The sequence below is a fragment of the Durio zibethinus genome, chromosome 8 (genome assembly GCF_047325235.1).
Source record: "Durio zibethinus cultivar Kanyao isolate XHJ-2024 chromosome 8, ASM4732523v1, whole genome shotgun sequence".
Taxonomy (NCBI): domain Eukaryota; kingdom Viridiplantae; phylum Streptophyta; class Magnoliopsida; order Malvales; family Malvaceae; genus Durio; species Durio zibethinus.
In genome coordinates this window covers 30,035,885-30,057,271 of record NC_143169.1, presented here as the reverse complement: position 1 = coordinate 30,057,271, position 21,387 = coordinate 30,035,885, and the positions used below count along the sequence as shown (strand labels likewise).

At 29.6% G+C, this 21,387-nt stretch overlaps 1 non-coding gene and 2 pseudogenes across 1 annotated transcript; all 3 read left to right on the top strand.

Annotated features, from left to right (window-relative positions):
* Window positions 1-10,162: 10,162 nt before the first annotated feature.
* On the top strand, window positions 10,163-12,593 carry LOC149517950 (25S ribosomal RNA; annotated as a pseudogene).
* Window positions 12,594-18,945: 6,352 nt separating this feature from the next.
* LOC149517949 (18S ribosomal RNA) lies at window positions 18,946-20,748 on the top strand (annotated as a pseudogene).
* Window positions 20,749-21,036: 288 nt separating this feature from the next.
* On the top strand, window positions 21,037-21,191 carry LOC149517948 (5.8S ribosomal RNA). Its single transcript, XR_016344363.1, has one exon. It is a non-coding gene; the product is annotated as a 5.8S ribosomal RNA (ribosomal RNA).
* Window positions 21,192-21,387: the final 196 nt, after the last annotated feature.

The window sequence follows — 21,387 nt, the reverse complement described above, 5'->3', positions numbered from 1 at the left end:
ATAAGTTTGTTCAAAATAAAATAATACTAATTTATTAATATTTATCAAACCAGTTCAAATAGTTATGACTATTTGAGCATTTATTTATTTCAAATTGTTATGGCTTTTTGTTGTGTTATAAAATAATGGTTTGTTCATACAAGCTTATTTGGATTAAAATAATACCAATTTATTAATATTTCAACAATTAATAACTAAAAAATTTAAAACAAAAATATTTTTACCGAACTAGATCAAATAGTCATGACTATTTGAATAATTATCTATTTCAAATCGTTATGACCTTTTGTTTTGTCATAAAAAAATCATTTCAGTTCATATAAGCTTATTCAAAATAAAATAATATTAAGTTATCAATATTCCAAAAATTAATAATTAAGAGATTCAAAAAATGAATTTGTTTAACGAACAAGTTTAAATAATTATGACTGTTTGAACAATTATTTATTTGAAATCGTTATAACATTTTGTTTTGTCATAAAATGATTTTTTTTCTATTCATACAAGCTTATTATTAATAAAATAAGACAAATTTATTAATATTAAGACAATTAATAAGTAAAAAATCTAATAAATCTACCCGACCAAGTTCAAATCTTTATGACTATTTGAACAATTATTTATTTCAAATTGTTATGATCTTTTGTTTTGTCATAAAACAATTATTTCTGTTCATACAAGCTTATTTGGATTAAAAAAAATTAATTTATTAATATTTCTACAAGTAATAAGTAAAAGATTTAAAAAATAAATATGTTTATCGAACAAGTTCAAATGGTCATGAGTATTTGAATAATTAATTATTTCAAATCATTGTGACCTTTTATTTTATAATAAAACAATTGTTTCAGTTTATATAAGCTTATTTGAAATAAAATAATACTAATTTATTAATATTTTAAAAATTAATGAGTAAGAGAATTAAAAAATTAATCTATTTACCAATCATGTTCAAATAGTTATGACTATCTGAACAATTATCTATTTCAAAACATTATGACCTTTTGTTTTGTCATAAAAAATTGGTTATGTTCATGCAGGCTTATTTTGAATAAAATAATATAAATTTATTAATATTCTAAAAATTAATAAGTAAAAATTTTAAAAATAAATATGTTTTCTGAACATGTTCAAATAGTTATGACTATTTGAACAATTATCCATTTCAAATTGTTATGACCTTTAGTTTTGTCATAAGCCAATTGTTTCATTCATAAAAGCTTAGTCAAAATAAAATAATATAAATTTATTAAAATTCCAAAAATTAATAAGTAAAAGATTTAAGTAATAAATTTGTTTACTAAATGAGTTCGAATAGTTATGACCATTCAAATAATTATTTATTTCAAATCATTTTGATCTTTAATTTTTTCATAAAACAATTGTTTCTATTCATACGATTTTATTTAAAATAAAATAATACTAATTTATTAATATTCTAAAATTAATAAGATGGAGATTTAAAAAATAAATATGCTTACTGAACAAGTTAAAATAGTCATGTCATTTGAGTTATTATCCATTTCAAATCTTTAGGACATTTTGTTTTGTCATAAAATGACTGTTTCTATTCATACAAAATTTTTTAGAATAAAATAATATTATTTTATTAATATTTCAAAAATTAATAAGAAATTTAAGAATTAAATCTGTTTATCAATTTAAAAAATGAATCTATTTAAGAAACAAGTTTAAATAATTATGACTATTTGAATAATTATCTATTTGAAATTGCTATAACCTTTTGTTTTGTCATAAAATGATTTTTTTCTGTTCATACAAACTTATTTCAAACAAAATAATACAAATTTATTAATATTAAGACAATTAATAAGTAAAAAATTTTAAAAATAAATTTGTTTACCGAACAAGTTCAAATCATTATGACTATTTGTGCAATTATTTATTTCAAATTGTTATGACCTTTTTTTTTTTATAAGACAATAGTTTTTGTTCATATAAGCTTATTCAGACGAAAATAATACCAATTTATTAATATTTCAACAATTAATAAGTAAAAAATTTAAAAAATAAATACGCTTACCGAACTAGATCAAATAGTCATGACTATTTGACTAATTATCTATTTCAAATGGTTATGAAATTTTCTTTTGTCATAAAAAAATTATTTCAATTCATAAAAGCTTATTTGAAATAAAATAATACTAAGTTATTAATATTATGAAAATTAATAATTAAGAGATTAAAAAAATGAATCTGTTTGTCGAACAAGTTTAAATAATTTTGACTATTTTGACAATTATCTATTTGAAATCACTATAACCTTTTGTTTTTTCATAAAATGATTTTTTCTATTCAAACAAGCTTATTTTGAATAAAATAATACAAATTTATTAATATAAAGCCAATTAATAAGTAAAAGATTTAAAAAATAAATCTATTTATTGAACAATATCAAATCTTTATGACTATTTGAAAAATTATTTATTTCAAATTGGTATGACTTTTTGTTTTATCATAAAATAATTGTTTCTGTCATACATGTTTATTTCAATTAACAAAATAATAATTTATTAATATTTTGACAATTAATAAGTAGAATATTTAAAAAATAAATATGTTTTTTGAACAAGTTCAACTAGTCATAATTATTTAAATAATTATCTATTTCAAATCATTGTGACCTTTTGTTTTGTAATAAAACAATTATTTTAGCTCATATAAGCTTATTTGAAATAAAATAATACTAATTTTTTAATATTCCAAAAATTAATGAGAAAGAGAATTAAAAAAGGAATCTTGTTACCTAACATGTTCAAATAGTTATGACTATTTGAATTATTATCTATTTCAAATCATTGTGATCTTTTGTTTTGTAATAAAACAATTGTTTTAGTTCATATAAGCTTATTTGAAATAAAATAATACTAATTTATTAATATTCTAGAAATTAATGAGAAAGAGAATTAAAAAATAAATATTGTTACCAAACATGTTCAAATAGTTATGACTATTTGAATAATTATCTATTTTAAAATATTTTGACATTTTGTTTTCTCATAAAACATTTGGTTCTATTCATGCAAGCATATTTCGAATAAAATAATAAAAATTTATTAATATTTCAAAAATTAATAAGTAAAAATTTAAAAATAAATATATTTTCTAAACATTTTCAAATAGTTATGACTATTTAAACAATTATTTATTTAAAATTGTTATGAGATTTTGTTTTGTCATAAACCAATTGTTTCTGTTCATAAAAGCTTCTTTGAAATGAAATAATATTAACTTATTAAAATTCCAAAAATTAATAAGTAAAAGATTTAAAAAATAAATTTGTTTATTGAGCAAGTTCAAATAGTTATGACTATTTGAACAATTATTTATTTCAAATCATTATGATCTTTTGTTTTGTCATAAAACAATTGTTTCTATTCATACAAGTTTATTCGAAATAAAATAATACTAATTTATTAATATTTTAAAAATTAATAAGTTGAAAATTTAAAAAATAAATTTATTCACCAAACAAGCTTAAATAGTCATGTCCATTTGAACTATTATCTATATCAAAATGTTATTATAGTTTGTTTTGTAAAAAAATAATTGTTTCTATTCATACAAAATTATTCAAAATAAAATAATACTAATTTATTAATATTTCAAAAATTAATAAAAGATTTAAAAACTAAATCTTTATATTGAACCAATTCAAATAATTATGATTTTTTGAACAATTATCTATCTCAAATAATTATGATATTTTTTTGTCATAAAGTAATTGTTTTTGTTCATACAAGCTTATTTGGAGCAAAATATTGATAAATTAATAATATTCTAATAAAAGATTTAAAAAATAAATGTGTTTGCCAAACTAATTCAAATAGATAAGAAAATTAGAACAATTATCTATTTCAAATCGTTTTGACCTTTTGCTTGTCATAAAATAGTATTTTTAGTTCATGCATGCTTATTCAAAATAAAATAATACTAATTTATTAGCATTCAGAAAATTAATAAACAACAAAATTTTAAAAAATAAATTTGTTTATCAAACAAGTTGAAATAGTTATGACTATTTGAACAATTATCTATTTAAAATAAATATGACCATTTGTTGTATCATAAAACAATTTTTTCAATTTATAAAAGCTTATCTGAAATAAAATAAATTACTTTATTAATACTTCAAAAATTGATATATTAGAGATTTAAAAAATACATTGAACTAGTTCAAATAATTATGGCCATTTGAACAATTATATATTTCAAATCATTACAAACTTTTTTTTTCATAAAATAATTATTTTTCATCATACAAGCCTATTTGGAATAAAATAGTATTAATTTATTAAAATTTCAAAAATTAATAGGAAGGAGATTTAAAAAATACATCTATTTACTGAATCAATTTCTATTTAAATAATTATCTATTTTAAATTGTTGTAACCTTTTGTTCTATCGTAAAATAATTGTTTCAATTCATATAAGCTTATTTGAAATAAAATAATACTAATTTAATAATATTCCAAAAATTAATAACTAAGAGATTTAAAAAATAAATCTGTTTGCCAAAGTAGCTTAAACAGTTAAGGCTATATGAACGATTATATATTTGAAATCATTATAACCATTTGTTTTATCATAAAACAATTGTTTCAGGTCATAGAAGCTTATTCAAAATAAAATAATACTAATTTATTAATATTCCAAAAATTAATAAGTTATTTAAAAAGTGAATTTGTTTATCGAATCAATTCAAATAATTATGATCATGTTATCAATTATCTATTTCAAATTGTTATTACCTTTTGTTTTGTCATATAACAATTGTATTTGAGCATTCAATTTTATTCGGAATACAATAATACTATTTATTAATCTTTTAAAAATTAATAAGTAAGATATTTAAAAAAGAAATCTATTTATCGAACTAGTTTAAACAGCAATGACTATTTGAACAATTATAAACTTCAAATTGTTATAACCTTTTTGTTTTGTCATAAAACAGTTATTTTTGTTCATACAAGCTTATTTGAAATAAAATAATACTAATGTAATAATATTATGAAAATTAAAGGCTAAGAGAATTAAAAAATAAATTTATTACCGAATCAGTTCCAATATTTAAGATTGTATGAACAATTATCTATTTCAAATCGTTATGGCCTTTTGTTTTGTCATAAAATAAGGTTTTTGAATTCATAATAACTTACTTGGAATAAAATAAAATGAATTTATTAATTTTTCAAAAATAAATAAGTAAGAGATTTAAAAAATAATTCTATTTACCTATCCAGTTTAAATAATTATGATTATTTGAACAATTATCTATTCCAAGTCATTATGACCTTTTGTTTTGTCATAAAACAAATGCTTTTGTTCATATAAATTTGTTCAAAATAAAATAATACTAATCTATTAATATTTCAAATATTAATAAGAGATTTAAAAAATAAATCTATTTATTGAACTATTTCAAATAGTTTTGACTATTTGAGCAATTATTTATTTTAAATCTTATGACTTTTTGTTCTGTTATAAAAAAATTGTTTCTATTCATACATGCCTATTTGGACTAAAATAATACTAATTTATTAATATTTCAGCAATTGATAAGTAAAATTTAAAAAATAAATATATTTACTGAACTAGATCAAATAATCATGATTTTTTGAATAATTATCTATTTCAAATCGTTATGACCTTTTGTTTTGTCATAAAAGAAATGTTTCAGTTCATATAAGCTTATTCGAAATAAAACAATACTAATTTATTAGTAATTCAAAAATTAATAATAAAAAAATTTAAAAAGATGAATCTGTTTACTAAAAAAGTGTAAATAATTATGACTATTTGAACAATTATCTATTTGAAATTGCTATAACCTTTTGTTTTGTCACAAAAGAATTTTATCTATTCATACAATCTTATTTCAAATAATATAATTCAAATTTATTAATATTAAGAGAATTAAAAATGTAAAAGATTTAAAAAATAAATTTGTCTACCAAACAAGTTCAAATCATTATGACTTTTTGTGTAATTATTTATTTCAACTTGTTATGCCTTTTTGTTTTATCATAAAACAATTGTTTCTATTCATACAAGTTTATTTAGATTAAAATAATATTAATTTATTAATATTTTGACAATTAATAAGTAAAAGATTTAAAAAAATAAATATGTTTACCAAATAAGTTCAAATAGTCATGACTATTTAAATAATTATCTATTTCAAATCATTATGACTTTTTCTTTTGTAATAAAACAATTGTTTCAATTCATATAATTTTTATTTGAAGTAAAATAATACTAATCTATTAATATTCCAAAAATTAATGAGTAAGAGAACAAAAAAAAGAATCCATTTACCAAATAAGTTCAAATAGTTATGATTATATGAACAATTATCTGTTTTAAAACATTATGACCTTTCGTTTTGCCACAAAATAATTGGTTTTGTTCATGCAAGCTTATTTTGAATAAAATAATTTAAATTTATTAATATTTCAAAAATTAATAAGAAAAAAACATATTTTTTGAACACATTCAAATAGTTATGACTATTTGAGCAATTATCTATTTCAAATCATATGATCTTTTGTTTCATCATAAACTAATTGTTTTTGCTCACAAAAACTTATTCGGAATAGAAATAATACTAAATTATTAAAATTCTAAAAATTAATAAGTAAAAGATTTAAAAATAAATCTGTTTAATGAGCGAGTTCAAATAGTTATGACTATTTGAACGATTATTTATTTCAAATCATTATGATATTTTTTTTGTCATAAAATAATTATTTCTATTCATACAAGTTTATTCAAAATAAAATAATACTAATTTATTAATATTCTAAAAATTAATAAGTTGGAGATTTAAAAAATAAATATGTTTGCCGAACAAATTCAAATAGTCATATCCATTTGAACTATTATCTATTTTAAATCATTATGGCTTTTTGTTTTGTTGTAAAACAATTGTTTTATTCATACAAAATTATTCAAAATCAAGTAATACTAATTTATTAATATTTCAAAAATTAATAAGACATTTAAAAGCTAAATCTGTTTACCAAACTAGTTTAAATAGTTATGACTATTTCAACAATTACCTATCTCAAATAGTATGATCTTTGTTTTGTCATAAAACAAATTGTTTCTGTTCATGCAAGCTTACTCTGAATAAAATAATGCTAAACTAATAATATTCTAAAAGTTAATAAGTAAGAGATTTAAAAAATAAATGTGCTTGCCAAACCAGTTATAATAGTTAAGACTATTAGAATAATTGTCTATTTCAAATCATTCTGACCTTTTGTTTTGTCAAAATTTTTTTTTCAGTTCATACAAGATAATTTGAAATAAAATAATATAATTTTATTAACATTCAAAAAATTAATAAGCATGAAATTTAAAAAAATAAATCTGTTTACTGAATAAGTTCAAATAGTTATGACTATTTGAACAATTATCTATTTAAAATTGTTATAAACTTTTGTTTTATCATAAAATAATTATTTTAGTTTAATAAAACTTATCCAAAATAAAATAATATTACTTTATTAATATTTCAAAAATTGAGAAGTTGGAGATTTAAAATATAAATCAGTTTATCGAATTAGTTCAAATAATTATGGCCATTTGAACAATGATCTATTTTAAATCGCTATGAACTTTTTATTTTGTTATAAAACAATTATTTTTCATCATACAGGTTTATTTGGAATAAAATAATATTAATTTATTAATATTTCAAAAACTAATAAGTAGGAGAATTAAAAAATAAATATACTTACCAAACTAGTTTAAAGAGTTATTACTATTTGAATAATTATATATTTCAAATCATAAAATAATTATTTATGTTCACACAAGCTTATTCAGAATAAAATAAAACTTATCTACTAATATTATAAAAATCAATAACTAACAGATTTAAAAAAAAATTTTGTTTGTCGAACTAATTCAAATAGTTAAGGCTATATGAATAATTATCTATTTCAAATTGTTATAACTTTTTGTTTTGTCGTAAAACAAATATTTCTATTCATATAAGTTTGTTTTGAATAAAATAACATTTATTTTTTAATATTTTGAAAATTAATAAGAGATTTAAAAAAAATCTATTTACCAAACCAATTCAAGTAGTTATAACAATTTGAATAATTATTTATTTCAAATCATTATGACCATTTGTTTTGTCATAAAACAATTGTTTCTATTGATATAGTCTTATTTAGAATAAAGTATGCTAATTTATTGATATTCAAAAAATTAATAAATAACGGATTTAAAAAATTAATCTACTGGCCTGACTAGTACAAATAGTTAAAAAAATTTATTTTTTTAAATCTCTTAGTTATTAATTGTCAAACTATTATTAGATTAGTATTATTTTATTCTAAATAAGCTTGTATGAATAGAAATAATTATTTTATGAGGAAACAAAAGATTATAACAAATTAAAATATATAATTGTTCAAATAAGTATAATTATTTGAAGTGGTTCCATAAATAACATTATTTTTTAAATCTCTTATAAAATTTTAAAATATTAATAAATTAGTTTTATTTTATTATGAATAAACTTGGATGAGTTGAAATAATTGTTTTATAACAAAACAAAAGGTTATAACGATTTAAAATAATAGATAATTATTCATATAGTCTTAACTATTTGAATTGGTTCGATAAACAAATTTATTTTTTAAATCTCTTAGTTATGAATTGTTAGAATATTATTAATTTAGTATTGTTTTATTCCAAATAAATTTATATGAACACAAATAATTATTTTATGACAGAACAAAAAGGTTGTAACAATTTGAAATAGATAAGTATTCAAATAGTCATAACTGTTTAAACTTATTCAGTAAATAGATTTATTTTTTGAATCTCATACTAATTCTTGAAATATTAATCAATTAGTATTATTTTATTTCAAATAAACTTGCATGTTCAAAATTATTGTTTTATGACAAAACGAAAAGTATTGACAATTTTATTTCAAATAGGCTTGTATGTTGAAAAACAATTGTTTTATGACAAAATGAAAGGTAATAACGATTTGAAATAGATAATTATTTAAATATCCATAATTATTTAAATTGATTCAGTAAACTGATTTATTTTTTAAATCTCTTATTAATTTTTAAAATATTAATAAACTGGTATTATTTTTTTTGGATAAACTTTTGTGAACTAAAACAATTGTTTTATGACAAAACAAAAGTTCATATCGATTTCAAATAAATAATTATTTAAATAGTTATAGCTATTTGAACTTGTTCAGTAAATAGATTTATTTTTTCAAATCTCTTGCTTATTAATTTTTGGAAGGTTAATAAATTAGTATTATTTTCTTTCGAATAAGCTTGTTTGAACTAAAAAATTATTTTATGACTAAACAAAAGGTCAAAATGATTTGAAATAGATAATTATTCTAATAATCTTAACTATTTGAATTGATTCAGCAAACATATTTATTTTTTAAATTATTTATTAATTTTGAAAATATTATTAAATTAGTATTCTTTTTATCTGAATTAACTTGTATGATCAGAAACAATTGTTTTATGACAAAATAAAGATCATAATGATTTGAGATTAATATTTGTCCAAATAGTCGTAACTATTAGAATTGCTTAGAAAATAGCTTTAGTTTTTAAATCTCTTGCTTAATAATTTTTAAAATATTAATAAAGTAGTATTATTTTATTTCAGATACGTTATTAATTGAAACAATTATTTTATGACAAGACAAAAAGTTAAAATAATTTTAAATAGCTAATTGTTCAAATAGTCATATCTAATTAAAATTGTTCAGTAAATAGATTTATTTTTTTTAAATCTCTTGCTTATTAATTTTTTGAATGTTAATACATTAGTATTATTTTATTCCAAATAAGTTTGTATGAACTAAAATAATAGTTTTATGACTAAACAAAAGGTTAGAACAATTTGAAATAGATAATTGTTCAAATAGTCTTAACTATTTAAACTGGTTTGACAAACATATATATTTTTTAAATCTCTTACTTATTAATTTTTAGAATATTATTAAATTAGTATCATTTTAATCGAATAAGCTTATGCGAAAAGAAACAATTGTTGTATGACAAAATAAAGATCATTACGATTTGAGATAGATAATTGTTCAAATAGTTATAATTATTTGAACTAGTTCAGTAAATAGATTTAGTTTTTAAATCACTTATTAATTTTCAAAATATTAATAAATTTGTATTATTTTATTTTGAATAATTCTGTATAAATAGAAACAATTGTTTTACCACAAAACAAAAGGTCATAATAATTTAAAATAGATAATTGTTCAAATTGACATAACTATTTGAACTTGTTCGATAAACATATATATTTTTAGATCTCCTACGTATTAACTTGCAAAATATTAATAAAGTAGTATTATTTTATTCTGAATAAACTTGTATGAATAAAAACAATTTTTTTATGACAAAACAAAAGATCCTAACTATTTGAAATAAAAAATTGCTCAAACAGTCATAATAATTTGAGCTTACTCAATAAACAGATTTATTTTATAAATCTTTTACTTATTAGTTTTTGAAATATTAATAAACTAGTATTATTTTATTTCAAATAAGCTTGTATGGATAGAAACAATTTGTTTATCACAAAACAAAAGGTCATAACTATTTGAAATAAATAGCAAATATTCAAATGAGAACTTTGAAGGCGGAAGGGGGGAAAGGTTCCATGTGAACAACACTTGAACATGGATTAGTCGATCCTAAGTGATGGGGGGAGTTAGTCTAACAGCGCATTGAGTGCGAGCTTTGAAAAGGAATCGAGTTAAAATTCCTAAGCCAGAACGCCAAGGCTAATGGCAACGTTAGGAAGTTTGGAGTCATCGGCAGGGGCCTCGGAAAGAGTTATCTTTTTGGTTTAACTGCCTACCCACCCTAGAAATGGCTCAACTGGAGGTAGGGTCCAGTGGTCGAAAGAGCACCACATGTCACATGGTGTCTAGTGCACCCTCAACGGCCCTTAAAAATCTAAAGGATCATGCTATCATGCCCAGTTGTACTTATAACCCCATTAGGTTTCCAAAGTGAATAGCCTCTGGTCGATGGAACAATGTAGGCAAGAGAAATTGACAAAATGGATCTATAACCTCGAGAAAAGGATTGGCTCTAAGGGCTAGGCACTAGGGTCCCAGTGTCAAACCCATCAGCTACTAGAGCACTACTTGAGTTGCTTCCATGACGAGAGTAGGTCACTGCATGCCGACCAAGGGATGGATTGGGAAAGGCTCCCTCAAGGGCTTTTCTCAGGTGATGAACAGTTGACTCAAAACTAATATAGACAAGGGGAATTTGATTGTTTAATTAAAACAAAAGCATTGTGATGGTTATTACAGATGTTTATGCAATGTGATTTCTAACTAGTGCTTTGAGTGTCAATGTGAAGAAATTCAACCAAGCATGGGTAAACGGTGGAAGTAACTATGACTCTCTTAAAGTAGCCAAATGCCTTGTTATCTAATTAGTGATGCACATTAATGGATTAATGAGATTCCCACTGTCCTTGTCTACCATCTAGCGAAACCACAGCCAAGGGAACGGGCTTGGTAGAATCAACAGAGAGAGAAGACCTTATTAAGTTAACTTTAGTCTAACTTTGTAAAATGACTTGAGAGGTGTAGAATAAGTGGGAGACCTTGAATGAAATTGAAATACCACTATTTTTAACGTTATTTTACTTATTCTGTAAATCAAAAGTAGGGCACGACCTTTTTTTTGGACCCAAGGCCGGCCTCAGTTAGTCAATCTAGGCAAAAAACATTCTTAGGTGGGGAGTTTGGCTAGGAAGGCAAATTTGTTAAAAGATAATGCAGGTATCCTAAGATGAGCTCAATGAGAATAGAAAACATATGTGGAACAAAAACGTAAAAGCTCATTTGATTCTGATTTTCAGTACAGATATGAATTATGAAAGCAAGGCATATCAATCTTTTATACCTTTGGAATTTGAAGCTAAGGGTGTCAGAAAAGTTACCATAGGGATAATTGGCTAGTGGTAACTAAGCATGCATAGCAACATTGCTTTTTGATCCTTCGATGCCAACTTTTCCTATCATTGTGAAGTTGAATTCACCAAGTGTTGGATTGTTCACCCACTAATAGAGAACATGAGTTAGGTTTAGACTATCATGAGATAGGTTAGTTTTATCTTATTGATGGTAGTGTCGCAATAGTAATTCAACCTAGTAAAGAGGAACTGTTGATTCACACAATTGGTCATCGTGCTTGGTTAAAAGTCAATGGTGCAAAGCTACCATGCATTAGAATATGACTGAACACCTTTAAGTTAGAATCTGGGCTAGAAGCGACATATGCACTTGTCACCCGATTGTCAACCCACAGTAGAAGCCTATCGCCCCCAAAGGTACATGTTATAGGTGCAGCCTCTGAGTTGAACAAATTATGCGGGCCTTTTTAGAGCTTAATTCCCACAAAACGGTAGGTAGAATCCTTTGCAGATGACTTAATTATGTGATAGAGTACTATAAGTGGTAGAGTCGCCTTACTACCACTTTGCCATGATCCACTAAGATTTAGCCCTTTGTTGCTTCAATTCATCCCTTCTCCTCACACCCATTAAAGTCTAGTCACTTTATTTTTTTAAATCGTACCTCTTTGGGGTAGGGGATGAATGGTGTTCTCCATTGCAATCGATCGGGCTGGTGGATGACATCCCTACCTTAAGCATCCAAGTAAATGATAACCAAATGCCTTTGGTATTTGTTATAGGAACAAGCTCACCCTTGGCGTGGCTGGCCCTTGGATCAGTTCTGCCTGTACACCATTGACAGCACTTGGCCCTTGGTTTGTGTGGGCAATCGTATCCAACACCATTGGCAGATGTTGGCCTATTATTTCATCGAATACCATCAGCAAATGTTGGCCCTTTAGTTCAAGATGCTACCTTGAACACCATCGCTAGATGCTGGCACTTGTAAAAAATTATCAACCTATGAAACTCAAGTGCTTAGCATAATTCTAGCTTGTCAAAGATTATGCTATAGTTTTAGGCATTCTAGAAGCCCACAAATCTGATCTTCTTAGGACTATGTTTAGGCAATCCCGCACATGGGTTTGATCGTGTGCTCACACCTTGATCATCAGTGCATGCACTTGGGTCTGACTGTGTGACCGCACATTGCTCACAAGTGCATATACCTAGACCTAGCTTAATTTTACCAAACTTGAAAACCTTGCTTGTGTCTCTAGAGTCTTGATTACTATCCATACCATTATTTTTGGTAGTTCCCTATGACCTAAGACTCTAATAAGCCTTATGGCTTGGTTTGCTTGGTAGTTGAACCCTATCTTATTAGAATTGAGACTGTTTTTCAACTTAAAGAGAACCCTTGGGGGACTAGCTTGCGGACCATGACACATACACATGCCTCAATTCATCTAACTACTCACCAATGCCTACACCTGAGCATGGCTCAATTTTATAAAACTTAAACACTGTGCTTAAGCCTCTAGAGTCTGGATCACTACCCATACCACTATTCTAGACTAGTGCCCCTCAACCTGGGCCTCTAGTAGGCCTTAAGGCTTGGTCCCCTTGGCAATCAGACCCTTTCCTATTAGAACTGGAACTACTTCTCGACTCAAAGAGAACATTTAGGCATGGTCCAGCGTTTAGACCATGACATATGCACTTACCTTGACCACTATTGAAACATGTTGGCCCTTAGTCTTTGCACATGCTTTGACCTCTATTGACACATGCTAGCCTTTTGTATAAATAGTTCCCTTGAACACCATTGGCATATGCTGGGCCACACATCGAGTGTGATATCCTAGGCCTAGACCACATACCATGCACACTACTATCAAGCAGTTGGTGGGTTCAGGCACATCTTCACATTTTTGCCATGCGAATGCCATTTTAATGGCTTGTCAATTCATCTAAGCGTTCACTAGCGCTTGCACCTAGGGCTAGCTCAATTTCTTGGAACCCGAACATCGTGCTTGAGCCTTTGGAGTTTTTATCACTGCCCATACCATTATTCTTCGCTAGTGCCCCATAACCTGGGCCTCTAGTAGGTTTCAAGGCCTAGTCCCCCTAATAGTCAGACCCTTTTCTGCTAGAATTTGAACTATTCCTCAACTTAGAGAGAACCTTTGGGCCTGGACTAGCTTGCAAACCATGACATAAGTACATGCCTTGACTACTATTAGGATATGTTGGCCTTTAGTCTTGGCACATACTTCGACCATCAATAGCACATGTTGGCCCTTTGTGAGAGCAGTTTCCTTGAACACCATCGACACATACTAGGTCATGCACCACACATGAGTATACTGGGCCCAAGCCTTGTATAATGCATACCATGATTGGGCAGTCGCTGGGTTCCTACACATCTTCACATTTCTACCATGCCAATGCCATTTTTATGGCCCATAAACTCACATAAGCACTCACTAGTGCCCGCACTTAGGCTTGGCTCAATTTTGCCAGACCTGAACACCATGCTTAAGCCTCTAGAGTCTTGATCACTGCTCGTACTACTATTTTGGGCTAGTTCCTTATGACCTGGGCCTCCAATAGGCTTTAAGGCCTAGTCCCTCTTGCAATCAAACCCTTTTTCTTATTAGAACTAGAATTGCTCCTTGACTCAAAGAGAACCCTAGGCCTGGATCAACTTATAAATTGTGACACATACATATGCCTTGACCATCATTAAAAGATGCTGGCCTTGGCCTTCGTGCATGCTTCGACCACTATTGGCACATGCTAGCCCTTTGTGCAAGCAGTTCCTTTGAACACCAATGGCACATGCTAGGCCATACACCAAGCATAGGTATCCTAAGCTTAGGTCACATACTATGCACACCACGATCGAGTAGTAGATGGGTTCAGGCATATCTTTATATTTTTTTCATGCTAATGCCATTTTTTTGGCTTGTAAATTCATATAATGCTTACTAGCTCCTGCACCTTGGCTTGGCTCATTTCCACTAAACTTGAACATCGTGCTTGAACCGTTAGAGTCTTGATCACTGCCCTTACCACTATTCTGGGCTACTTCCTTATGACCTAAACTTTTAGTATGCCTTAAGGCCTAGTCTTCTTGGCTATCAAACTTTGTCTTGCTAGAATTGGAATTGTTGCTCGACTAAAAAAGAGCGTATAGGCCTAGACTAGCTTGCAAACCATGGCACATGCACATACCTTAACTGCCATCGAGACGTGTTGGCCTTTGGTCTTAGCACTTGCTTCGACTATCATTGCCACATGCTGGCCCTCTATACGAGTAATTCCCTCAAATACCATTGGCACATGTTAGGCCGTGCACCAAGTACAGGTATCTTAGGCTATAGTCATGCACCATGTGCACCATAACCAAGTAGTAGGTGGGTTCAAGTGTCATGGTTTATAAGCTAGTACAAGCTAAAGGGTTCTCTCCAAGTTGAGTAACAGTTCAAGTTCTAGCGAGATAGAGTTTGACATCTAAGGGGACTAGTCCTTGAGGTTCACTAGATGTCTAGGTCATGGGGAACTAGCCTAAAACAATGGGATAGGTAGTGATAAAGACTCTAGAGGCTTAGGAAAGGTGTTTAGGTTGGGTAAGATTGAGCTAGGCCTAGGGGTAGGCATTGGTGAGCATTGCATGAGCATCCAATCAAACCCAAGTAAGAGCATTGATGGTTAAAAAGTAGGTACATGATCGAGCCTAGGTGTGGGCACACCTGAACACAATCTTGGAAGGATCAATTTTTGAGGCTTCTAGAAGGCTTGATAATCAGCATGATTTCAACAAGTTAAAGATTGTGCAGCAACACTAATCCCTTAGAATCAAGAATTGTATCTTATCTCCTAAAATCATAAGATTTAAGCTAGTGTAATCCTTAAAGTTTAGAAATATATCTTGGCACTAATTGTAAGGGGAACTCAGCTATAAATAGAGAGATTCTCATCCTCATTGTACACACACTAAAACCATTGAGTAATAATATCCTTACTTTTGCCTTAAACTTTATTTTATTCTTTTGTTAGCCTTTCTGCAAGCACTTGTTGTGGTCTTCCATTTCGTAACTTACTAGGTGGCCAAGCCTTGTAGTCTAAAGTGTCTATGTACTGTTTCTTATGTTAGGCTAATTTGAGATTTAGAAGAGTCCATTCTTGTGTCCTGGAGTTGTGGAAGCTTGAAGCTTGAGTCTCGACCAGTGACACAAGCACATCTTCATATTTTTGACATGCAAATGCCATTTTTTTGGCTTGTAAATTCATAAAATGCTAACCAACACCCACACCTAGGCTTGGCTTAATTTTTCCAAACTTGAACATCGGGCCTAATCCTCTAGAGTCTTGATCACTGCCTGTAAATTCATAAAATGCTAACCAAGACACCTATACCCCCTAGGCCTAGCTCAATTCTATCAAACCCGAACAGCAAGCCTAAGATTCTAAAGTCTTGATCACTACCATTCCATTGTTCTAGGCTAGTTCCCCATTACCTAGACCTTTAATACACCTCAAGGCTTGGTCTCTCTAGCTTTCAGACCTTGTCCTACTAGAACTGGAACTATTTTTTTACTCGAAAAAAACTCTTGGTTTTGGACCAGCTTGTAGACTGTCACATATGCACCTGCCTCAACTATCATCAAGACATGTTGGCCCTTAGTCTTGGCACATGCTTTGATTACCATCGACACAGGTTGGCCCTTGGTGTAGGTAATTCCCTCAAATATTATTGGCACATGTTGGGCCGTGTATCATGCAGACCATGACTGGGCAATAGTTGGGTTCAGGCACATCTTCATATTTTTGCCATGCCAATACCATTTTTATGGCTTGTAAATTCATATAACAGTCCCCTATGCCTTCATGTGAAGTTTCATGGCAAGATGACTCATTTTTTATTTTTCATGATTTTTAAAATTTTTCATGGTTTGGGATTTTTTTAAATTCTTTTAAAAGGATTTTTGGCCCTAAATTTAGTACATGATCCTTGTATTATTGTAGGCATCCATAAAAAAATTTAGCTAAGAACTCGAAGTGTAGAAGATATTATGGCCATTTAAAAAAAGTATCTTTATTTTAGACACTTGAATGGCTACTGGTTACAAACCTGTAAAAGCTCTTATACTTTTTTAAGAGGTTGTAAGTTGTTGAGGTTCTTTAGGGAATAAGGGGCCAATAAAAGGGCTAAGGACTAGCACCCATTATAAATCATGTGCACACACCCCCTGGCCCATTTCCCCAATTGTTGGAACCTTCAATACCATTGACTAGGTTCTCCAACAATCTTTCGGTGATGGTGCCCTAGGCAAAAAATGGGCACCAATACATGCCTGAGCCTAGCATATGCATTAGGGCCCATAATCAAACTTTAGCCAAGGCCTCGATTATCATCAACATATGCTGACACATGGTATGGGTACATGCCTTGACCATCATCAGCATAAGCTGGCATGTGGTAAGGGCACCTACCTCGACCACCACCGACACTAGCTGGCTTTGGTATGGGCAATTGACTTGACTACCATTGGTACATACTAGCCCTCGATAAAGGCATATGCCTTGATCAATACCGATAGAAAATGGCCTTTGGCGTAGGTAGTTACCTCAAACACCATTGGCATATACTGGCCCTTGCTACAAACACTTACCTCGAACACCATCAGCACATGCCTAAACCACCATCAACACCTACAAACCTTCATTCAAGATACGCCTATTTGAGTTCCTCATTATAGATACTTTAATGACTACTGCTAACATATTTGTAAAATCTATCATGCCTTTTAAGGGTGATTGTCTGGTCCCCTTTTTACCCCCATGAGGGAGTGGGTGTGCATGATAGGCTTGTTGTTGCAAACATCCATGGCAATGTCCGTAGAGCAAAATCTAGGCCATGCATGCCTTCTGGTCATATTGTCAAACAACTAGTTGCTTTGGTGACCTGTAGGAGCTCATGGCCTTAACTGGTTAGTATGTATATGGAAAAAGGTCTCAGTTATGCTAAGCTCAAGCCCATGCCTATGATTGATGCCGCCCTAAACCCTAGGCCAAGCCTCTAAATCAGGCAACAACTTCTTAACATGGTGCAAGTAGAAGCTCTAGTCACTGGCTTAGTTTGGCTAAGTCTTTTGAGTATTTGGTAGTCCCGTGGTCCCTTATCATCGACCATAAAAATCCCTTGGATTTGCCAAGCCCGTGTATGTAGCCTATGCTACCAAAGACCCTAGGAACAAATCCCTAAATCAAGTAACATCCCTTTAGGGTGATGGCTATGGAGATTTCATGTGTTGTCTCGGCTAGACCAAGCATTGGTGGTGTCATGCCATTGTTGCCTATTGGATGGCAAGGGTAGTCTTATGGCCCTTTCTTGTGTTTTTTCCATGCCAAGTAGTTATGGCATGGCCTCGTACATTATTTCCTCCTCTCGCTCATTGAGTAATTAATTGGTTGGGTTATGGACTAGTGTGCATGGATGCTGCCATTTGTATGCAAAAGGCATATGAGTGATGTTATGATTATGCATGTTGGCAGGCTCTATACTTGATGCATCAAATTGTCAACCCATCAACCTTTTCAATCTCCTCTTATGTGGTCATCATAACTTGGGGGTGCAATCGGGATCCTATGCTACATACCTAAATCGATGGTAATAGGATGTCTTGTAATCCATAATTCTTCTTATATCATTAAGGGCTATGGGTCAAACCTCAATCATGTGTTGTGTCTTAAGTGTGCCACCCAAACCTCTATAGCCACATTGGTGCACTAGTATTAGATTGTGCTATTGGATGTGGAATATTTTGTGGGTATAGGCTCTTGACCCTTGCGCATTTATTGCTATGCATTTTACGAGCTTGACATGCATGATGCTTGTGCTTTATGTTGGCTATCTCTGTTGGTTAGTTAGTGCATTGAGGCCCATACAGTGCCAACATCCTAAAGGAATGCTACTTGGTTGATCCTGCTAAGTAGTCATATGCTTGTCTCAAAGATTAAGCCATGTTTATGTAAGTTTAAACTAATTTAGACAGTGGAACTATGAATAGCTTATTAAATCAATTATATGTTATTTGATGGTATCTACTACTAGGATAACTGTAGTAATTCAAGAGCTAATATGTGCAACAAACCCTAACTTTTGGAAGGGATGCATTCATTAGATAAAAGGTCTACACAGGCTTTACCCATTACTCTGATGATTCATGATAACTAGATAGATCACACAGCCTATATGTCGGAGACGCATCATTCAAAATTTTGCCCTATCAACTTTTGATAGTAGGATAATGGCCTACTATGGTGGTGATAGGTGATGGAGAATTAGGGATTGATTCCAAAAAGAGAGCCTGAGAAATGTCTACCACTTCCAAGGAAGGCAGTAGGTGCATAAATTACCCAATCCTAACATAGGGAGGTAGTGAAAATAAATAACAATACCAAGCTTTATGAGTTTGGTAATTGGAATAAGTACAATCTAAATCCCTTAATGGGGATCCATTAGAAGGTAAGTCTAGTGCTAGCCTGTGGTAATTCCAGCTCCAATAGCATATATTTAAGTTGTTACAGTTAAAAAGCTTATAGTTGAAACTAGGATTGGGTTGTTCGATCCACCTCATAGTGAGCACTAAGCTACTCTTCCCTACTATTGGTGAGGCACTCCTAGCCTTAATTGGCCAAGTAATTCCTCTAACATTGTTACTTTGAAGAAATTAGAGTGCTAAAAGTAGGCTTGTGTTTGTATATATTAGCATGGGATAACATCATAGGATTTCAATCTTAATGTGTTAGCCTTCGAGATAAGAGTAATGACTAATAGAGACAATTAGGGGCATTCAAATTTCATAGTTAAAGGTGAAATTTTTGGATTTATGAAACATGAACAACTACAAAAGCATTTGCCGAGGATGTTTTCATTAATCAATAATGAAAGTTAGGGTTCAAAGATGATCAAATATCATCCTAGTCTCAACCATAAATGATGTCGGCTAGGGATCGATGGATATTACTTTTAGAACTCCACCAGCACCTTGTGAAAAATCAAAGTCTTTGGGTTTCGGGGGAGTATGGTCGCAAGGTTGAAACTTAAAGAAATTGACAAAAGGGCATCACCAAGAGTAGAACGTGTGGCTTAATTTAACTTAAGAAAAGAAAACTTACTAGGTCCAGACATAGTAAGGATTGATAGATTGAGAGCTTTTTTTTTATTCTATGGGTGGTGGTGCATGGCCGTTCTTAGTTGGTGAAGTGATTTGTCTAGTTAACTTCATTAAAGAATAAGACCTTAGCCTGCTAACTAGGTACATTGAGGTGATCCTTTGTGGCTAGCTTCTTAGAGGGACTATGGCCACTTAGGCCAAGGAATTTTGAGGCAATAATAGGTCTGTTATGCCCTTAGATCTTCTTGGCCACCCACTTGCTACATTGATGTATTCAAAGAGTTTATAGCCTTGGCTGACAAGCCTGGGTAATCTTTGAAATTTCATCATGATGATGATAGATCATTGTAATTGTTGGTCTTTAACAAGGAATTCCTAGTAAGAGTAAGTCATCAACTTATGTTGAGTACATCCCTACCCTTTGTACAACACCCATTGCTCCTACCAATTGAATGGTTTGATAAAGTGTTTGAATCATGGTGACATGGACAATTCACTACTTGTGACATCATGAGCAGTCTACTGAATGTTATCATTTAAAGGAAGGAGAAGTCGTAACAAGGTTTCAGTAGGTGAACATACAAAAGGATCATTGTCCAAAGGATCATTGTTAAAACCCACTTAACGAATGACTCATGAACACATTAACGAAACACCAAAAGGGTGAGGGTGCCTTCATACCTTGAGCCCCTTTTAGCCTTAGGCGGGTGTGACACTTCATTCTACCTCTCGAAGGGGCAAAATGATTGGTGTTGCTGCCTACGACTGAGTGTGAATTGTGCCAAAGAACCAAAATGAAAAAGAATGCACGTGCCATAACCATCCTATTTGTGATGTGTGCATAGTCGACATTATGACTCCTTTTGCCATGAAAAATAAAAATGACTCTCGATAATGGATATCTCAACTCTTACATTGAAGAAGAATGTAGTGAAATGCAATACTTGGTGTGATTGCAAAATCTCGTGAACCATCAAGTCTTTGAATGCAAGTTATGCCCTAAGCCATTAGGCCGAGGGCACACTTACCTGGGTGTCATGCACTGCCACCCCTTCTAAACCCCTGCCCATCGAGCTCTAGGTGAAGGGCATGGAAGATGGCCTTTTGTGATCTTGTCAGTCATGGTTGGCCCAAAAGTGAGACCCTGGCAACGATAACGCTGTGACCATCAGTGGTAAAGCCCCTAATGTGCCTTATCTTTGATGACATGTACTTGTTATCCACCTAAACCCTA